General features: G+C 44.1%; 1 long non-coding RNA gene across 1 annotated transcript; it reads right to left on the reverse strand.

The window, feature by feature from the left end:
* Positions 1–7,729: 7,729 nt before the first annotated feature.
* LOC122892170 lies at positions 7,730–9,117 on the reverse strand. The gene is made up of 3 exons (XR_006381380.1): positions 9,097–9,117; positions 8,146–8,252; positions 7,730–7,938 (listed from the first exon to the last, which is right to left on the reverse strand). It is a non-coding gene; the product is annotated as an uncharacterized LOC122892170 (long non-coding RNA).
* Positions 9,118–21,918: the final 12,801 nt, after the last annotated feature.

A 21,918-nucleotide genomic window follows, 5' to 3' on the forward strand; every position in this document is an offset into this window, starting at 1 on the left:
CTGTGACCTGGCTTCCTGGCTCTTGGCCAGCTCTACCCATCCCTGGGGGCTTTGTAAGGTATAGCTGCCACAGAAGATGTGGAAGTAATATTGAAAATGTGGACAATTAGGGCGCCTGGGTGGCTCAGTGGGTTGGGCCGCTGCCTTCGGCTCGGGTCATGATCTCAGGGTCCTGGGATCGAGTCCTGCATCGGGCTCTCTGCTCAGGGGGGAGCCTGCTTCCTCCTCTCTCTCTCTGCCTGCCTCTCTGCCTGCTTGTGATCTCTCTCTGTCAAATAAATAAATAAAATCTTTAAAAAAAAAAAAAAAAGAAAATGTGGACAATTAAAAAGGTACACAATCCATTCTCATGTTAATTACTGCTTCAGTTGTGCTGTCCACGGTGGTGAACAGACCCACTCGCAGGCCAGTCCTGGTTTTCTCAGCCCCCTATTGTGTTTTCCCAACAGAGTAGTAAAAAAACACTTTCTTGGCAAACCAATCTTTTTTCTTTTGGTAACGGAAAGAATCAAGGTGGATATAAAGGATGTCTTTCTAATCAGACAGAGGCTGTTTGTCACCAGGACAGGTAACTGAGAATTATAGATTTCATTCCCTAGAGAAATTCTGGAAAAGAAGAGGCATTTAGATGTTTTGGGAGAGAGGGAGAAAACCAGACATACTCCAGAGACTCAGTTCAGCTACAGGAGTCTGGAAGTCCTGCTTCCCAGGGGAATTAACCAACCTCTAAAAACCATTAGGTAGGGCATGAATTTGGGTGCAGAGGACCTGGCTTCCCAAGCAATGAGCTAAGTGATCTCTTGCAGTTTCCCTAGCAATGAACAGGGATAATAATATCTTTAACTACAAATAAGATAATGGATGTGAAAGCCTTTTGTAAAATATAATCCTTTTTTTAAGACTTTATTTTTAAATTTCATTTATTTATTTTAGATCACTTATTTATTTATTTAACAGACAGAGGTCACAAGTAGGCAGAGAGGCGGGGGTGGGGGTGGGGGTGAGGGGTGGGGGGGGAAACGCAGGTTCCCTGCTGGGCAGAGAGCCCAATGCGGGGCTCCATCCCAGGACCTTGGGATCATGACCTAAGCTGAAGGCAGAGGCTTTAACCCACTGAGCCACCCAGGGACCCCTAAAAACTTTATTTATTTGAGAAAGAAAAAGAGAGCAAAGTAGGGGGAGCAGCAGAAGGAAAGGGGGACGCAGGCTCCCCACTGAGCAAGAAGCCCAACACCAGACTTGATCCTACCACCCTGGGATCATGACCAGAGGAGAAGGCAGACGCTTAGCCAACTGAGCCAAGCAGGTGCCCTATAATCCTTTGAAAGAGTAAGATATTGGTATGGATGCGTTGAGCCTGTATTGAGGCAAGAGCAAAGAAAAGACGATTTTTAAGAATCTCAGGAATCATCACTCAATTGTAGCGCAACTACAAATTCAAGGAGTCTAACCTGAATCTAGTTTGGTCTTGGTATAGTTGGAAATCCACCATTCTTTCCTGTGTCAATCATGGCCTTTCCTGAAAGGGTCCTTAACTGAAAAATAAGCGAAAATTTATCAACTAAAATTTCAAAAAAAGCGAAAACTAAAAATCCAGTGAAAAATTCCACTCCTCTTTCAAAGGGAGCCACTTTTTAGAGCTACAGTGTGTTTACTATTGTTTCATACCATTGTTTCTCACAAAGACCTTACGAAACTTAAAAAGGGCCAAAGAACCTGGACTAGAAGCAGAAGGGAAGTAGGGTTATCACACCAGAGGCTCAAAGGAATTCTGAAATTTACTCTGCCTTCCCCCTTCTCTGGTCACCCCACTCCTAGTTCAGTCTTCTCTTTGGCTTTGACACCATGCCCGGGCAGTCAAAGAACCCTAGAAGGACTGTGATGAGGGAGGGAGATTCCCGGGATCTCGGATTAGAACTCGGAAAGCATTTTCTGAAGCAGACGCAGGGTGGGGTTCCTGTTCCCTTTGTCCAGGTGAGGATTTCGGGCGACAGGCCACAGAGTTCTTTTGGGTTGTCCTGACTAATGAAGATTACACATAGCCTTGTTTATCTAGGGGAAATGCCTTGCAGTTCTTAACAATCGACCTATAAATTCCCTTTCTGAGAACAATGCCCATTCATGAGCCGGGGACATTCTGTGCAAACAATTGCTGGTCAGCAGCCACAGTCCTCAGGAGAGGGAGGTTGGGAGGGTGTCACCCCTACCGAGAAGGGTGTGCTTAGAAACTCAACTCCCAGTGTTTGTTAGGGACACAGAAGCACACTGAGGTGACGGGTCCAAACTTGCCCAGGCGATCACACCCTGTGCATGTGACAGTCACAGGTCCTAACAGCGTGTCACCTAACCTTTACTCTGAGATGAAGGATATGGGGTAATTGTGACCTCCACTGAGGACTAGTAACACACCTTCGGGTACAATCCAGGGCAACAATGCTAAGAAGAAAGGAACTCTCAGGCAGCACACTTCTCAGTTTTCCTGCCTTTTTTTTTTTTTTTCTTTTTAAGATTTTATTTTTAAGTCATCTCTATGCCCAGCAGGGGCCTAGAACTCAGGACCCCAAAATCAAGAGTCCCATGCTCACCGACTGAGCCCACCAAGTGCCCCTTTCTTGGCTATCTTTTAACAACAGGGGACTAGAGAAATTATTTGGAAATCAGAACGGGGAGTTTTTTTGTTTTTTTGACTGTTTGGGGTTTTGTTGTTGCTGTTTGTTTTGCGGGTTTTGGCTTTTTTTTTTTTTTTTTTTTTTTGCATTGCAAAGGGAGAGTTTTATTTATTTCTATTTCAGGTTTTTTGAGGTATCATTGACATAAGTACTGTACAATTTAAGGTGCCCAGCATAATGACCTGGCTTATGTATGTTGCATACTAATTGCCATAGTAAAGTTTAGTTAACACTCACCACCTCAGAGAGAGAAAAAAAAAGCTTTTTTCTTCCTGACAACTTTTAGGATCTACCCTCTTATTAATGAGGGGTCAGAAGGCAAGCTGAGGACAAAGCACGAGCTGACACCCCCCAACCCTCCCCACCCCCCTTCCCCCACTCCTTAGGTGTGACATTCCTCCAGGAAACTTCCCACTATCTTGATGTTAATGCTTTGCTAGAGGGAAAAACACCCTTAGCTTGATAATAGCAAGTCCTCCAGTATCCCGAGGGTCCTTTTTAGCATATCAAAGTGTTTTTGGACATCTCCCTTTTCCCTTTCCAACCCCAACTCCGCAGTAGGTAATGGGCAACTCCTCACAACTCCGGTGCAGCAGCTCTTTCTGTCCACGCTTCCCTGTCCCCATGTTGTGGAAAATAATCAGACTGGTGAGAAACCAAGGGACACTTGGAGACGCAGGAGAACTCGGGTTTATTTTAAGTTGGCGGATCCTGATGAGCTCGCACTCGAAATTCCGGGCCCCAGGCAGCAGGGTTATAAGGGCTTTTTATAGGGGAATGTAGGAGGTCAGTTTCCCAAGTGCTGGGCTGACTGCTGGTAGGTGGGTTTAAACAGGGTGGGGTGGTTGCTTTAGGCAAGAACATTGGTTAGGGCAGCAGTTAGGGTGGAAGGGGAGCTTGTAGGGGGAAACCTCCTTACAGAAGTAGAAACCTCTGGTTAGCTCTTGCTCCACCGATGGAGCTAGAAACTTTCCATCATCTGGGGCCTGCTCACTGGCCTGCTCTGGGTAATTCTCCTCTTCACCGGTGCTTTCATAAAACCACTATTTTGCACCAAAGACATCTCAAGAATTCTTTCTTGGCCCATTGGCTCTGGACCTCACCCCATCAAACCTCACCACCATTCCAAAACAACATCATTAGCAACTTTCAAATGTACCATAGAGCCGTGTTAACCATAACCATAGTCATCACACTGTACGTCACATCCCTCATGCTTATTTATAGAAACCAGACTTCTTCCAAACCCACAATTTGTAGAGTTCTAGGTAGAGGTAGATGAAACTTGTGTGTGTGTGTGTGTGTGTGTGTGTGTGTGACACAATAAAAAAATTGTGAATACAAAATTATGAACAGAGCCTTACAAAACAAGAGAGAGGCCCTGAAGCTTAATCTTTATTCACTTTATGTAAGAGTCAACTCTGGTTCTAGGGAAAGTATCCAGAAGATTCCATGAAAATCTTACAGAGCCTTAAATTACTTACAGTAAAACATTCTCACCTTCTTGCCTTAACTGATTTCTGGATTTTCCCTGACAATATCCTCTGGAAAAGTTGAAACACCCTCTGGGTAAAAGGCTCTTCCTTTTCCCCTGTCCAAATGCTGTGGTCTCAAAGGGGCAGGGGCTGCTGTCTGCAAACCCTCCACCAGACCTTCCCCTCTGCCCACCTTGGGGGGTCCGCAAAGGCAGTGAGATTGGGGCACAGGGCTACGTCTTCCTCCGAGCCAGTCTCTGACAGCAAGCTGGCCACAGCTGTGGAACCTGTTCCCTCATTTCTGTATTATTTGGCAGCTCCAAAACCTTGATCCCGGTCCCAAAGCCCAGCCCCAGCCATTCCCCTGTCTCACCCTTAGGCCTGAGGGCTTCCAAACCTGCCCTGTGCTCTCATTACTACACTTCCCCGGGTGTCTGCCCTCTGTGGCTCTCCTTTTCTCCCCTTGGGACCCGGCCCTTCCAGTCATGTGCACCCCCTCCCACTGGCTTCCATCTTGCAGGGGCTGCCTTGTTGAGAGCGGCACTCAGCAAAATGAGGTACAAGGGTGAGCTGGGTGGCATCCAGCCACATAGGAAATACGCTTTGCTTTCTCTCGCACTGGGTGAAAGAGCTTTCTCAGAGCTATTAAGCAATCTGATTCCTGGCCCCTGCAGGGTAGTAAGTCTCTTGCATCTGTATACATGTAGCTTTCATATATTCCAAGCACTTCCCGGGGCATGACCTTGAACAATTCCCTTTCCACCTTGACCTACCACTGTCTAATTTGCAGCTGTTCATTTCTCCTGCTGTGGAGTTTGCTGAAGAAAACCGCATAACTGGGCCAATTTGCCCTTTGACCCATGCAGCTCCACATCCCTGCCCCTCAGCTGCACACCCCTCCCCTCTTGGGTCCCCCCCACAACTGCATACGCGAGGGTCCTCCCCACTGACCCTCCTCTACCCCAGGCTTAGAGACTAGGAGTGTCTTGAATTTCTGCCACTTCTCTCCCCCTCTCCCTCTGAACTTGCTTATAACTTCACGCTTCCACCCGGACAGACTGAATAGGCCTGGAGAGAGAGAGTTTAAGAAGTTCCCATGTGGTTTTGCCCACAAATCCGTGAGATGCCCTCACCACATAGAGAGCAGTTGTCTGCTTGTCTGTTTCCCCTTTCAGATCACGAGCTCTCTAAGGGTGGGGACCATGTTTTACTGTGCCTGGTCTACAACCTGGCATGTGGTGGTTGCCCCATAGGTTCATACGCCTATGAGCCTCCTGATGAATACAAAGAACTAGAAGGACCTTCTGAAGTTAAGAGAGCAAAATACAGAAGAGGATTGTGGGGTGAAAATGATGAATGCTATACGTATGAGCCGGACCCTCTGGGGAAGTGGGGGCACCCCCAGCCTGCTGTCTTGTCTGGGAGACCAGAACAGGAGTCTGGATTCCTAGAGAAGGAAGGAAGGCAGCAGAGTAGGGGCTAGATGGGTGGCCCTTAAAGACGGCTCGCCCCATCCTCTGTTTGCCCCCAGTACCTGTACAATGCCACAGCCACCTGCTCCGTGCCCCTCAAACAGCTCCCACTTCTCATCCATACAGCTCAGGTCCAGAGGTCTTCCCTCTGCCCCTGTGAGGAGAAAGTGAGCCAGAGTGCCCAACTGCAAAGTCTGGGTTATTACTGACCTGCTAGAAGCAAGGGGATCAGAGTATTTCAAAGCTCTCCCCTCCAGTGGGAGAGAGAAAAGTGCTTTTCTTGAGGCTACAGTGAGGACCTGCTAATAGCCTCCTTTCCAGTGAAGGTCAGCTTCTGGAAAGAAGGGCCCTGGTTTATTCAGTGATTCATTATTATGTTGCTTGGCCATACACTTGCTGAGGGCAGCCCCTGTGTCCTCTGATACGCACCCGTTCGCTGCCGGATTGCCTGGACAGGGGAACCTGTGACTGACACATGTTAAAACTCAGTAAGCATTTGTAAGGAAGGGAGGGAGGAAGGAAGGAAGGAAAGAACGTTGGGGTAAATGTCTTCAGGGGGAATCAGCCATGCTAAAGGCCCATAGAAGATGCAGAAGGTCAACCTCCTGAAAAGGGCAATGGAAAACAAAAAGACTAAAAGAATTCACCATTCAGTCCAGAACAACTAATGAACTTCTTAGTTGTGTGTTTTGTTTTGTTTTGTTTTTAAGATTTCATTTATTTGACAGAGATTACATGTAGACAGAGAGGCAGGCAGAGAGAGAGGAAGGGAAGCAGGTTCCCCACGGAGCAGAGAGCCCGATGCTGGGCTCGATCCCAGAACACCGGGATCACGACCCAAGCCGAAGGCAGAGGCTTTAACCCACCGAGCCACCCAGGCGCCCGTAGTTGTTTTTTTCCCCCCAATATTTTATTTATTTATTTGACAGAGAGAGAGAGAGAGAGAGCACAAGCAGGGGGACTGGCAGGCAGAGGGAGAGAGAGAAACAGGCTCCCCACTGAGCAGAAAGCCTGACACAGGGCTGGATCTCAGGACCCTGGGATCATGACCCAAGCCAAAAGCAGACACTTAACCAACTGAGCCACCCAAGGATCCCTTTAGGTTTTTGTTTTTTTCTGTTTTTTTGTTTTGGTTTGGTTTTTTTACATTTATTTATTTATTTGTTCAAGATTTTATTTATTTATTTGCGAGAAAGAGACCACAAGCAGGGGGGAGAAGCAGAGGCAGAGGGAGAAGCAGACTCTCCACTAAGCAGGGAGCACCATGTAAGACTTGATCCCAGGACCCCGAGATCATGACCTAAGCTGAAGGCAGTTGCTTAACCAACTGAGCCACCCAGGCGCACCCTTATTTATTTATTTTAAAATTTTATTTTATTTTACTTAAATTCAAGGAACTAATTCAGGGAATAGTGTATTATTACGTACAGTGCATTTCTTTTTTTTTTTTTTTAAAGATTTTATTTATTTACTTGACAGAGATCACAAGTAGGCAGAGAGGCAGGCAGAGAGAGAGGAGGAAGCAGGCTCCCTGCAGAGCAGAGAGCCTGATGTGGGGCTCGATCCCAGGACCCTGGGATCATGACCTGAGCCGAAGGCAGAGGCTTTAACCCACTGAGCCACCCACGCGCCCCACGTACAGTGCATTTCTGAGGTAGAGTTCAGTTGCACAGCAAACCCAGGGCTCATTCCGCGACGGCCCTCCTTGATGCCCATCACCCAGTCACCCCATCCCCCCACCCTGTTTTGGTTTTCTCCTTGGGTCTTAGTTTTTTAATCCCCCAGTGCTTTTGCGCAGCAGTTTCTATTTGTGATAGAAGAGATGTGGGAGAGCCCAGGAAATAGCGGGCCACACCCCTGTCTCCACAAATGGGGGAGAGAGAGTCAACGAAGAAGATGAAGAGGCTGTGTGTGTGTGAAACCTCTGAAGGCTGCACAAAAGCGGATTTTTTTTTTTTAATTTATTTATTTGACAGAGAGAGATCACAAGTAGGCAGAGAGGCAGGCAGAGAGAGAGGAGGAAGCAGGCTTCCTGCTGAGCAGAGAGCCCAATGCGGGGCTCGATCTCAGGACCCTGAGATCAAGACCTGAGCCGAAGGCAGAGGCTTAATCCACTGAGCCACCCAGGTGCCCCCAAAAGCGGATTTTCAATTGTGCACGCAGCTGTACTATCTGTATTTCTCTCGATAGCTTTCTCTAGGGCTTGGAAATCATGACTTCACGCTGATAGCCAGATTCCAATTCCAGTGGACGCCATTAAAGTTCATTCTTGTTTTCTCTGACAGTGAGAAACCGGGCTCCAAGGAGGAGTATTTTAAGGACCTGAAAAGAAGAAAAAAGAAGCAATAGGTTGACATGATCTTCGCTTCCCACATGCCAGCCTCCCTACAGTCCCTTTAAGGGCAGAGGTCAGACGAGGACAGAGGCAGTGTAAGCAGACCAGCTTGGCCGTGGGACACCCCCAGATTGTAAGAAGTCCCAGAAGTGTTAGTGCCTCGGACTGATTTAGGACACCCTATAAATACACACCAGGGCAGAGTTGAGTCCAAGCCAGCTGGAACCTCTGTTTATATCAAAGCTCCAGGGTTCACCTGGATTATCTCTGGGTGACTTCAGTTGCTGATCTCATTTTAGACCTAGGAATATGAGGTATGATTAATTTTGGTATTTGGAGAAAATGGGAAGGGAGGAGGGAAGGAGAAAGAAGAGAAAGCAATAAATGTATCATCACTTCAAAGCATTCGTAAAGATGGATAAAGTTGACCACATACAGAATATCCATGGGACAAAAATAATAAGGCAAATCAGAACATCAGAAAATCAGGCAGTAAACTGGGGAAATCTTTGTAGTGTACACCACGAGAAAGAGCTAATTTTCATGTGCACATGCAAAGAACACTTGGAAGTCAGTAAGACCATTTAACCCGAAAGAAAAGTGAGCAAAGGACCTTAAAAAAATCATAAAAGAAGAAATACGCAAGGCTTTCAAACCATGAAAAAGTGATCAGTCTCATTTTCAGCAAAAGAAATGCAAATTCAAGTTAGAAGAGAGAATTTTTCGTCTAATCGATGAGTGAAGATGAATGAGTTCGGTAAAATACTGTGTGAGAGAGGATGTGAAGAAACAGGTGCTCCATGCATTGTTACTGGGAGTAAAAGTTGGTACCACTTCTTTGGAACAATCTATTAAAATGAAAAACGCACATATCCTTTGCTCCAGTGAAACCCCCCCTCTACAGAATTATCCTAAGCATACCCTCATGTGTCTGTACAAAGATGTATGCACAAAAAACTTCCCGCATCATCATTTGAGGAGGAAAAGTCTGAAAGAACCTGAAAGCTTGTCTATGAATGAATATCACACATGGCTACTATGTAAATTGAAAAATTACACAAAATGGTTCTTAGACATATATACAGATGCATGTGAAAGTATACAAGCTTATTGAAAGGATATAACAAATTTATGATAGTGCTTACCCCGGGGGATGGAGAGGAGGAAACAGGATTGGCTGTGAAGGTCATAGAATTTTTTTTGTTGGTCATAGAATATTTCAATTTTTCTGAAACATTTTATTTCATTTATGTAAGAAAAAAAAGAAACAGTTATGACTAAATGTTCTCACCAGCTCTGAAACTTCCTGTATTATACTCTCACTTTTCTGTGTTTTTCCATGAGGCCCGATACAGATCAAGGGGTATAAGGTGATATCTTTTGTATAAAAGAGGCGCCCGCGTGCTTGTTTACATGGGATTGTCTCTGGAAAGACAGACAAGGTGACAGTGGCTGACCGCTGGCAAGGGGAACAAGGAAGCCTGTCAGGGGTGGGAGGGAGATTTATTTTTCACAGCACATTCCAACTGTGTTCATAGTTAACCCTGTGAATGTGCTACTTACTAATTATAAGGAGCAAACAAACAAAAAGCCTGTGTTAAGAGCCAGTGGTACTTAGGAAGATAAGCATGGCCTGCCCTCCAGGTCTGAGTCACCTTGCATTACCAAAGGAAGGAAGGGCTTCTCTGGGTTCCCCTGAAGTCTTTTGCCTGAGGAGAGAGTCAGGGGTGCACACCCTCCCATCTTCCTGGGGAGCCAGCCTGAAAGCCAGGGGCTGCCATTAACACAGCCATTACGTACTGGACAAAGCAGGCAAAAAACACTGAAAAATGTCCAATATGGTAAAGATATGTATATTTTAGGGTGGTGAGACGGAAGCCCCGTGGCCAGACCAACTATCAGGTGGCTATCCTGTTTTCAAGTCAGAGTCCTCAGCAAGAAAAACAAACAAACAAACAAACAAACAAACAGCCCAATCCATGGAAAAGAAGCCATACAAATTTAAGGGCAAATATGGATGACCCTTAAAGCCTGTATGCTAAGTGAAAGACACCCATCACAGAAGGACAGTTGCTGTGTGGTTCCACTTCTGTGAGGGACCTAGGGGAGTCGGAGTAGTCTCCAGAGAGACAGAGTAGAGTGGGGATGGCGAGGGATGGGGGGGGGCGGGGAACTCACGTTTAATGGGGACGGAGTTTCAGTTGGGGCTGAACAAGTTCTGAAGATGGATGGTGGTGATGGAGGCACCGCAATGGGAAGATACTTACACTTAAAAATAATTAAAACGATAAATTTTATGTTATGCATATTTTACACAATTAAGAAAGAAAGTTGCCTACCTAGCTGACAAACAATCCTAAAACCTTGAACAAGTCATTTCTTTATTTTTTTAAAAGATTTTATTTATTTATTTGACAGAGAGATCACAAGTAGGCAGAGAGGCAGGGAGAAAGAGAGAGAGAAGCAGACTCCCCGCTGAGCGGAGAGCCGGATGCTGGGCTGGATCCTAGGACCCCGAGATCATCCCAGGACCCTGGGATCATGACCTGAGCTGAAGGCAGAGGCCTAACCCACTGAGCCACCCAGGCGCCCCCTAACTAATCATTTAAAGGTGGCAGTGCTTATCCAGTCTTGTTATTGCCTCTTGATCTTTAACCAAACCCTCCTTTATTTTTTCCCTATAAATTTTCTGAGGACAGTGTGAGATACCACTTTGACACTCATACATAAACAGGGGAACCTGTTTGCTATTAACAATGTATCTAGAACCAACAATGTATGTATAACCAAACTAAGCAAGCATCGCTCTTGAGTGATGAAGGCAGTGAATCTTACTTAGATTTCCTTTACAGAGGGAGGAAACATCCAAAAAATCCATTTCTGTTTTCTGTGATGGCCAAGAGAGGAGAAAATTTGCAGTTGTGAGAATAACCCTGCCTCCTCCCCCCAATCCTTCCACACAAAGCCACCCCTTGCTAACATTCCCAGGGGGATGAGATTTCACTGCTCTTTCTGACTTTTTCTCCAGTGTCCTAGCTGAATTTCTTTCCACAGATAGTGTCATCATCTGGGTGAGAGGGCCTATCTCCAGCTCTGGGCTTTAGGGAGAGGCCTGATCTCTGGAGTCTGAACAGAATTAGGGCAGAGGGAGTCTGGTATGTGGAAGAGATATTGCTATCTACTTATGCCAGCCAGAAGCTGGTTTTGTAACTTTGGGTAGCCATGACCCAATCCCTACTTGCCCTAATGCCCACCTTATTCTGCTTTTGAAATAACAGTCTGAGTGAGAAACAAGGTGTCTGGTGGCGTGTCACCCTATATGGCATCTACCAATGGGAGGACCCAACCCGTGTGTCCAGCCCAGGTCTGTGCTCTGTACTCTGAACTTTCCACTCGGCACCCTGGGGTCAGCGCATGGAAACACAGCCTACTGGCATGGAAATGTAACCGCCATAACCGAGACTCCGCCCAGGGAGAAACTGAAACACCCATCATGCATTGGCAAGTCTACCTAAATCTAATGAAAATATTCCTCATCAGCCTTGACCCTTGCCTGAAAAGAACTTTTGTTTCACTTGGGGTTTATTTGTCTGGCAAATAGGAGCTCTGGCTCCGGGAGCAGGACTGGGAAGAAATAGACGACTGCAGCAATTGTACCACCCTCAGATAATCTCTGCTTAATTGTCAGAAACATCACAAGCTTTGGCTCTCCCAGACCAAAGAACCCCTCAGTACATCGTATTTTTTTTCTGGTGTGAGAAAAAACAGGGCTCTCTCCACAGCCTTACAAACCTGCAGACATTCAGGCCACAGGTGATCCTTGGTTTCTTCCACACTCCCATCTGACTCTCTTTTTGGAAAAAACACGGAGAGGCAAGTGCTAATATCACATCCTTTTCTTTTCTTTCTTTTTTAAAAGATTTTTAAAAAAATTTATTATTTGACGGAGAGAGAGGGATCACAAGTAGGCAGAGAGGCAGGCGGGAGGGGGGGAAGCAGGCACCCCACCGAGCAGAGAGTCCAACGTCGGACTCAATCCCAGGACCCTAAGACCACGATGTGAGCTGAAGGCAGAGGCTCAACATACTGAGTACTGAGCCATCCAGGCAGGTACCCTTTCTTTTTTTTTTTTTTATTTAAGATTTTATTTGTTTATTTGACAGAGAGTACAAGCAGGGGGAGCAGCATAGGAAGAGGGAGAAGCTGGCACCCTGCCAAGTAGGGACCCTGATGTGGGGCTTCATCCCAAGACCCCGGGATCATGTCCTGAGCCGAAGGAGGCCGCCCAACCAACTGAGCCACCCAGGCGCCCTCACATCCCTTTCTGAGGGATCGAGCCTCTCGTCGGGCTTTCTGCTCAGTGGGGAGCCTGCTTCCCTCTTTCTCTGTCTGCCTCTCTGCCTACTTGTGATCTCTGTCTGTCAAATAAATAAAATCTCTTTTTAAAAACATTTTATTTATTTATTTGACAGAGAGAGAGATCACAAGTAGGCAGAGAGGCAGGCGGGGTGGGGGGAGCAGGCTCCTTGCTGAGCAATGAGCCCGATGCAGGGCTCGATCCCAGGACCCTGAGATCATGACCTGAGCGGAAGGCAGAGGCTTAACCCAGTGAGCCTCCTAGGCGCCCCAAATAAATAAAATATTAAAAAAAAAAATGAGATGGTTTACAACTCCTTTGAAACTTGTTACGTTTCTCACTTCAACTAAGTTATATATTTTTTTCAATATGAAGTTGTTGGGGTGTTATCAGATGCTGTTCAGTAGAATGTTGTGAGTCACACGTCTATACCAGACATCTGGCCAAAGGTTGGCCTGTGTATTTACACCTGCAATTACAGTGCTCATTGTACCCTGTGGTCCTCACTGGTACCAATGTCTTAATCTGGAAGACGGAGAAGTAGAACTTTTCCCTGAGATTCAAATATACTTACTTTTTCACCTTTAAAACCCCCCCAGCATTTTGGGATGCTTGGGTGGCTCAGTCAGTTAAGTGTCTGCCTTTGGCAGGTCATGATCTCAGGGTCCTGGAATCAACCCCCACATGGGGCTCCCTGCCCAGTACCTGCTTCTCCCTCTGTCTCTACCCCTCTCCCTGCTCTCGCTCTCTCTCTCAAATAAGTAAATAAAATCTTTAAAATGAATAAATAAATAAATAAATAAATAAATAAAACCCCCAGCATTTTAATTTCACCAGTATCGCTAAACATGTATTGTTTTTCCTCCCATTGGCTCCTAAAGCTGGATGCTCCTGGAGTTTCATGCCTCTCCCAGGCCCATTCCTGGTCCATAACAGGGATGGGAAATACACAAAGGCCTCAGTCCCATTGTCGTAACTCTGATTACAGCCCCGGGGTCTGCTGTTCCTTCCTAGTTTTTTACATTGGTGCCATAGGTCTGGGTTTTTACTTGATTTCCCTGTGTAGCCTTCTAGTTTCCTATTGAGATTGAAGACTACAGTGTTTATGTCTTTCCAATATTGGTTCCTTTAGGCACCCCTCTAAAGTTTAAGTGATCCTGGTGAAGCTATGAAGGCTGACACCATCTCCTTCCTACTCCCCAGATAATAAAGCGTGGGTGTGTGGCCTCGGCTGGCCAGTCAGAGGAGTCTATCTTCCCTGGCTCTGATGGTTGGTTCAGGAATAGGTAGAACCCATGCCAGCCCAAACAGAGCCCATATTATCCTTTTTCTTCTTTTTCTTTTCTTTTCTTTTATTTATTTATTTTAAAGATTTTATTTGTTTATTTGACAGACAGAGATCACAAGTAGGCAGAGAAGCAGGCAGAGAGAGAGAGAGAGAGGAGGAAGCAGGCTCCCTGCTGAGCAGAGAGCCGGATGTGGGGCTGGATCCCAGGACCCTGGGATCATGACCTGAGCCCAAGGCAGAGGCTTTAACCCACTGAGCCACCCAGGTACCCCTATACTTTTTTTTTTTTTTTTTTTAAAGATTTTATTTATTTATTTGAGAGAGAGAGACAGTGAGAGAGCATGAGCGAGGAGAAGGTCAGAGAGCGAAGCAGACTCCCCATGGAGCTGGGAGCCTGATGTGGGACTCGATCCCGGGACTCCAGGATCACGCCCTGAGCCGGAGGCAGTCGTCCAACCAACTGCGCCACCCAGGCATCCCTATACTTTTTTTTCTTAACGAAAGTTACTTGGAAAGATTCTCTCTGTCCATTAGGACTGCCAAGCTTGGGAGACAGGAGCAGCTAACAGCCATCTCGCCTTTGGCAACAGAGCTAGAAGCAGGGAAAGACAAGCAGGGACAAGGAAATTATGGAGAAAGCATGGTGGATTGGATTATTGCTTCTAACTCTTTATGCTTAATTTGAAATTATATATAGAGAGATTTATCTATCAATGTATCATCTATTTGTCCAGCTGTCTCTCTCTCTCTAATCTTTTGCAATTTGACTTTGCAGTGCCTCCCACTAGAGTAAATGGAATTTACATCCGTGCTCATTGACTTTGGACTTAGTCATATGACTAATCTGAGACCATGAAGATTAACACCTATGTTTTCTCCTAAGAACTTTATCTGTTTAGCCCTGACATTCGAGTCTTTGATCCATTTTGTGTTAATTTTTTTTAAAAATTGTTGTTAAAAAAATAAATATTTTATTCATTCATTTGACAGAGATAGAGGGAGAGCGTAAACAGGCAGAGTGGCAGGAAGAAGGATATAGAGAAGCAGGCTTTCCACCAAGCAGGGAGCTGGACAGGATCATGACCTGAGCTGAAGGCAGCTGCCTAACTGTCTGAGCCTCCCAGGCACCTCAACTGTGTTAATTTTTATATGGTATGAGGTAGGGGTCTAAATTCATGATTTTGAATATGGATATCTGTTGCCTGAGCACTATTTGTTGAAAAAACTATTCTTTCTCCAATGAATGGTCTTGGTGCCCTTGTCAGGAATCAACTGACCATAGATGTATGGACTTATTTCTAGACGAATCATTCTATTCCATTGATATATATGTCTATTCTTATGTCAATATCATGTTGTATTGAGTATTGTAGGTTTGAAGTAAGTTTTGAAGTTGAGAAGTATGAGCCCTTTGACTATTCTTTATCAAGATTGTTTTGGCAATTCCATGTCCCTTGCTTTTTCGTGTTGGTTTTAGGATCAGTTTTCTATTTCTGCAAAAAGGTAGCTGGAATTCATAAATCTGATTCAAATCAACTCCTCAATAAGGCCTTATTTAACTTGGTCATTGTATCTCCAACATCCAGCACAGGGCTGGACCCAAAGTAGATTCTCAATATTTTGTGCATGAATTTAAAAAAAGGTAGTTTTAAAAAGCAGTAATAGAGTGCCTGGATAGCTCAGTCAGTTAAGTGTCTGCCTTTGGCTCCAGTCATGACCCCAGGGTCCTGGGATCAAGCCCCACATTGGGCTCCCTGCTTGGTGGGGCACTGCTTCTCCCTCTCCTTCTGCCCATGACTCCCTTGCTTATGTGCTCTGTCAAATGAATAAATAAAAATCTTTTTAAATTTTTTTTAAAGATTTTATTTATTTATTTGACAGAGAGAAATCACAAGTAAATGGAGAGGCAGGCAGAGAGAGAGAGAGGGAAGCAGGCTCTCTGCTGAGCAGAGAGCCCAGTGCGGGACTCGATCCCAGGACCCTGAGATCATGACCTGAGCCGAAGGCAGTGGCTTAACCCACTGAGCCACCCAGGCGCCCCAAATCTTTTTAAATTTTTTTTTTAAATTGGCAATAATGTACCTATGCCATGATATGGAACATTATTATACCTCAAAAGCCACTTGTATGCCACTCCCTGATCAAACTTCCTCATCATTTCTTTTTTTTTTTTTAAGATTTTTATTTATTTATTTGAGAGAGAGATGGTGAGAGGGAGCATGAGCAAGGAGAAGGTCAGAGAGAGAAGCAGACTTCCCGTGGAGCTGAGAGCCCGATGTGGGACTCGATTCGGGGACTCTGGGATCATGACCTGAGCCGAAGGCAGTGGTCCAACCAACTGAGCCACCCAGGCATCCCCCGCATCATTTCTTTGCCTTTTTTTTTTTTTTTAAAAGCTGACTCTGTGTCTATCCCAAAAACTAACCTTAGTTAGTTTTTCCTATTTTAAAACTTTAATATCAGTGAAATCATATTGTATGTATTTTACTGTGACTTGCTTACTTCAAAACACATTATATTTTGCAATTCACTTATGCTAACGTAGCTTTTTAAAACTGAAGTATAGTAGACATGCAACATCACATTAGTTTTCAGGTGTACAACATGATCTGACATCTGTAATGTATTGCAAAATGATCACCATGATGTCTAGTTATCATCTGCAAAATAATCTTTTGCTGTAACTGGTCTATTCAGACTTTCTCTTTCTTCATGAACCAGTATTGGAGGACTCTATGTTTTTAGCAGTTTATTTTTTTCTAGATTGTCAAATTTGTTCGTATAAAATTGTTCACAATAGTCTCTTATGATCTCTTGTATTTCTTTTAGATGCAAAATGTGACATCAAAAACAGAAAGTTACAGAGAGATGTAAAAATGTAGTGTTAGAATGCATTCAAATTTGTTATCAGCTAAAAATAGACCTCAGTTTGATATCACAATTTACATATTTTTATTTTGTACATCCCTTAACTAATTACTGTGGTTGTAGTTATTTTTGCTAATTTAAAAAAATATATTTTATTTATTTGACAGACAACACAAGTAGGTGGAGAGGCAGGCAGAGAGAGAGGGAGAAGCAGGCTCTCCGGTGAGAGCCCAATGTGGGGCTTGATCCCAGGACCCTGAGATCATGACCTGAGCTGAAGGCAGAGGCTTAACCCACTGAACCACCCAGGCACCCCTATTTTGCTACTTTTGCTTTTTAACCTTCATTCTAGCTTTATAAGTGATTAACTCACTACCTTTACTACATATTTACCATTGAGATTTTTACTCTCGTATGTTTTCTTCTTACTAATTTGTACCCTTTCCCCCACCTTTTTTTTTTTCTTTCTGCCTAAAGCAAGCAATTCCTTTAACATTTCTTGGAGAGCCAGTTTACTGGTGATTAACTAGTCCTTTAACTTTTCTTTGTCTGGAAAGCTCTTTATCTCTCCTTTAATTCTGAATGATAACCTCACCAAATAGTATGCTCCAGGTTGGAAATTTTTCCCCTTCAGTACTTTGAATATATCGTGACACTCTCTTCTGGCCTGAAGCTTTCTTTTACATAATGATTTGTTTTTCTCTTGCTGCTTTTAAGATTTTCTCTTCATCTTGACATTTTAATTATAATGTGTCTTGGCATGGGTCTCTCCAGGTTTATCTTTTTCTCAAGTCTTTGGCCTCCCTGCATCTGGATGTCTTCTCCAGGTTAGGGAAGTTTTCAACCATTATTTTTTCAAATAAACTTTCTGCTCCTTTTACCTCTCTCTTCTCCTTGGGAGACCCCTCGAATGCAGATATTATTCTGTGTGATGTTGTCTCACAAAAAATTATTTTTTCTTTTTGCTGCTCTGATTGGGTGAGTTCCACTTCCCTCTTTTCCAGCTCACTGATTCTTTCTTCTGCTTCATCGAGTCTACTGTTGAACCTCACTAGTGTATTTTTTCAGTGCAGTTATTGTATTCTTTAGTTATTTAACTTCTGTTTGGTACTTTTTATATTTCCTATCTCTTTGTTGAAGTTCTTGCTGTACTCCTCCATTCTCCTGAGTTCAGTGAGCATGTTTATGACCATTATCTTGAACTCTTTATCGGGTATGACACTTACATTAGTTTATTTTCTTTTCTTTTTTGTTTAAAGACTTTGTTTTTATTTATTTGACAGAGAAAGAGCATAAGCAGGGAGAACAGCAGACAGAGGGAGAGGGAGAAGCAGACTCCCGCTTAACAAGAAGTCTGATTCGGGGCTCAATCCCAGGCCTCTGGGATCATGACCTGAGCCGAAGGCCGTTCCTTAACCAACTGGGCCACCCAAGTGACCCCTTATCTTTGTTTCATTGAAGTTTTTCCTCCCTTGGGTTTTAGCTTGTTCTTTTGTTTAGGACATACCCCTATCTCCTTATTTTGCTTGACTCTCTTTTTCTATGCATTAAGTGAAACAGCTATCTCCTCTGGTGTTGAAAGAGTAGGCTTTTGTAGGAAAGAAAGCTTATCATTTAGCCTTACCTTAGCTCTTGGTTGTTTCTCAACCTTTAGTGATTGTCTAAGTAACCTGATTTATTCCTGACAGGTCCCAGTTACTGAGAGACTTCCAGTTCCAGAAAGAAGGGTCTCAGTCCTTAGTTTCAGGCTGATTGGAAAGTAGACCCTCAGACAGCAGCTTTTAAGGTAAGTACGTACCTGTGGTACCATAATTGAACAACTCTGCTGGCCTCCTGGCCAGGTAATCTGGAGATTTCTCCATGGAGATAGTTATAAAAAATTGGGGCTCCAGATGAGTCTTTTCTTTTCTTTTTTTTTTTTTTTTTAAAGATTTTATTTATTTATTTGACAGAGACAGATCACAAGTAGGCAGAGAGGCAGGCAGAGAGAGAGAGGAGGAAGCAGGCTCGCTGCTGAGCAGAGAGCCCGATGCGGGACTCGATCCCAGGACCCTGAGATCATGACCTGAGCCGAAGGCAGCGGCTTAACCCACTGAGCCACCCAGGCGCCCAGATGAGTCTTTTCTAAGATGTATCAGAAAGCTTTAGCGAGGCCAAGGGAGAGTGCAAAGATGGCACCCCCTAGGCTATGTTCATTCCCAAAGAACATCTCTGTAGCCTCCGGATGTGTGGCAAACCTGAAATGTGCCCCTCAGGTTGAAGCTCCAGTAAAAATAAATAGGTCTTTTTCACAGAAGGACTGGAGATGTGTTTTGGTCTGATATCTGTGAAGTGCCCTGGGGGGCGATAGCCTGCCAAGAATTGTGTCTTCAATTATCTCAGAACTGTGAGGCCCAGAAACACAATCCTCCTTGGCCACCAGAGCCAGACAATCAAGGGGCTTCCCCTATGTGGGCTACACATACCTGCTGGCTCTGGCATGGCTGTGCAGGTGGTATGGGAGTGGGGTATACCCACCAGTGCTAGCGGGTTAGAGGGACAGTGCAAAAATGTTGCCTGCCTGTGCCTCCATTCCTGGAGAGTCTTAAGAGGACAGGTCCATCCAATATATAACTGAAGATAAGCAAATAAATCTACTACACATACAGTCTTGGAACTTTTCAAACTGGTACTTTCCTTCTGGGTCCCAAGAGGAGTGAGACTGCATACAAGCCTTTCATGAGTAGAAGCTCTATTCCCTGTAGTCCTATGCTTCTTTTGTATCTAAGCCCTATTGGTTTTCAAAGCCAGACATTTTGGGGTCTCATTTCTCTAGGACAGATCCCAAGACTTGAGGTGCCTAATGGGAGGCAAAAACCCTTCACTCCTCAGGGAGAATCTCTATATTTGTGAGATCCCTCCTGATGGTGAGTCACTTCAGAGACCATGTCTCTGCCCCTCCTACCTGTCTCCATGTGGCCTTTTTATCTGTTGTGGAGGAGGTGCTCAGCTGTCTTTCAGGCCTTTGTTGGAGGGAGTTATTTCATATGTAGTTGCAGATTTGTGTGTCCATGGGAATAATTGAGTTCAGGATCTTCCTAGCCCACTATCTTGAAATTCCTCCTCCTTGTAGCTCTTGTTTATTCATTAATTTCCACAGTTTATTCTATTATGTAAATGTACAGGATCTTGTTTATCCATTTGGGTTGTTCCAAGGTTTTTGCTATAATGACACACGATGCTAGATATTCCTGTATGTCTTTTAGTATACACATATAAGAGTTACTATACTTAGCAATGGAATTTCTGGGTCATAGGATATTTGTATATTAAACTATAGTTAGTAATCCAAGCTGTTCTCCAAAGTGGTCATACAACTTTACACTCCCACCTGAAGTAGGTGAGAATTCTCACCATCGTCTTTTACATTTTATTCCTTCCTTCTGGATTCAGTATCCTTCTCCCTGAAGAATACACTTTAGTTGTTGGTTTTTGTTTTTTTGTTTATTTCCAGAGAAAATCTGCAAATGCTAAGCTCTCCTGGTCTTTATTTTATTGATAATGTTTTTGTTTTACCTGCATTCTGAATGAGAATTTATCTGAACATAGAATTCTATATAGACAGTGGTTTTTATTTTTCTCTCATCATTTAAAAAATATTATCCCATCATCCTTGGGCCTTTATTGTTCCATCTGCTTGTAATTCCTGTCTTTTGTCTCTGGTACAGTTTAAGATCTTTGTGATACCTACAACTTTGGCTTGATATGTCTAGGTGTGCATTTCTTTCTTTCTTTCTTTTTTTTTTTTTTTAGAGATTTTAAAAATTTATTTATTTGACAGAGGAAGACACAGAGATCACAAGTAGGCAGAGAGGAAGGCAGAGAGAGAGAGGGAAGCAGGCTCCCTACTGAGCAGAAAGCCCGATGCGGGTCTCAATCCCACGACCCTAAGATCATGACCTGAGCCGAAGGCAGAGGTTTAACCCACTGAGCCACCTAGGTGCTCCTAAGTGTGCATTTCTTTTTGTTTATTTCACTTGGCACTTGTTTTGATCCTTGAATTAGAGGATTCATAGCTTTCATTAATTCTGAGAAATGAGTGAGGTAGGTAGAAAAAATTATTTAATTTATATTAGACCTTTTTAAATTTTTATTTTTATTTATTTATTTTTTAAGATTTTATTTATTTATTTGTCAGAGAGAGTGAGTACAGGCAGACAGAGTGGCAGGCAGAGGCAGAGGGAGAAGCAGGCTCCCCGCTGAGCAAGGAGCCTGATGGGGGACTTGATCCCAGGAAGCTGGGATCATGACCTGAGTCAAAGGCAGCCGCTTAATGACTGAGCCACCCAGGCGTCCCATCTCCTTTTTTTAAATTTAAATTTTAATCTTTTTATTTATTTTCTAAAAGTTTTAATTGTAATTTCCCACTGCTCATTGCAACAAGTGCTCTCCTTAATCCATATTCCCTATTTTGCCCAATCCCCACCTCCTTCCCCTCTGGTAACCATCAGTTTGTTCTCTTGGTTTGTCTCTCTTTTTTCCCCCCCCTATGATCTTTTGCTTTTGTTCATTCTTTTTTTTTTTTTTAAGGTCTTATTTATTTATTTGAGAGAGAGAGAGAGAGAGCATGAGCTGGGACAGGGACAGGGGGAGAGGGACAAGCAGTGTCCCCACTGAGCTGGGAACCCAACACAGGGCTCGATCTCAGGACCCTGAGATCATGATTGGAGACAAAGTCAGATGCTTAACTAATTAAGACATCCAGGCACTGTGGTTTTTTGTTTGTTTGTTTGTTTTGTTTTTTCTTAAATTCTATGTAGGAGTAAAATTGTGTGGTATTTGTCCTTCTCTGACTGATTTATTTCTCTTAGTTTTATACTCTCTAGCTCCATCTGTGTCATTGCAAATGGCAAGATTTCATTCTTTTTTATGGCTGAATAATATTCTTCTTCTTCTTCTTCTTCTTTTTTTTTTAAAGATTTCATCCACTTATCTGACAGAGAGAGACATCACAAGTAGGCAGAGAGGCAGAGACAGAGAGAGGAGGGAAGCAGGCTCCCCACTGAGCAGAGAGCCCGATGTGGGGCTCGATCCCAGGACCCTGAGATCATGACCTGAGCCGAAGGCAGAGGCTTAACCCACTGAGCCACCCAGGCGTCCCGATATTCTGTTATCTATATATATCTCGCATCTTTATCCATTCATCTATCCATAAACACCTGGGCTGCTTCCATAGTTTGACTATTGTACATAATACTGCAATAAACATAGGGGTGAATGTATCTCTTTGAATTAATGTTTTTGTATTTTTTTTTTAAAGATTTCATTTATTTATTTGACAGAGAGAAATCACAAGTAGACAGAGAGGCAGGCAGAGAGAGAGAGGGAAGCAGGCTCCCCGCTGAGCAGAGAGCCCGACACGGGACTCGATCCCAGGACCCCGAGATCATGACCTGAGCCGAAGGCAGCGGCTCA

This window comes from Neovison vison, chromosome 12, assembly GCF_020171115.1.
Source record: "Neovison vison isolate M4711 chromosome 12, ASM_NN_V1, whole genome shotgun sequence".
NCBI classification, from domain to species: Eukaryota; Metazoa; Chordata; class Mammalia; order Carnivora; family Mustelidae; genus Neogale; species Neogale vison.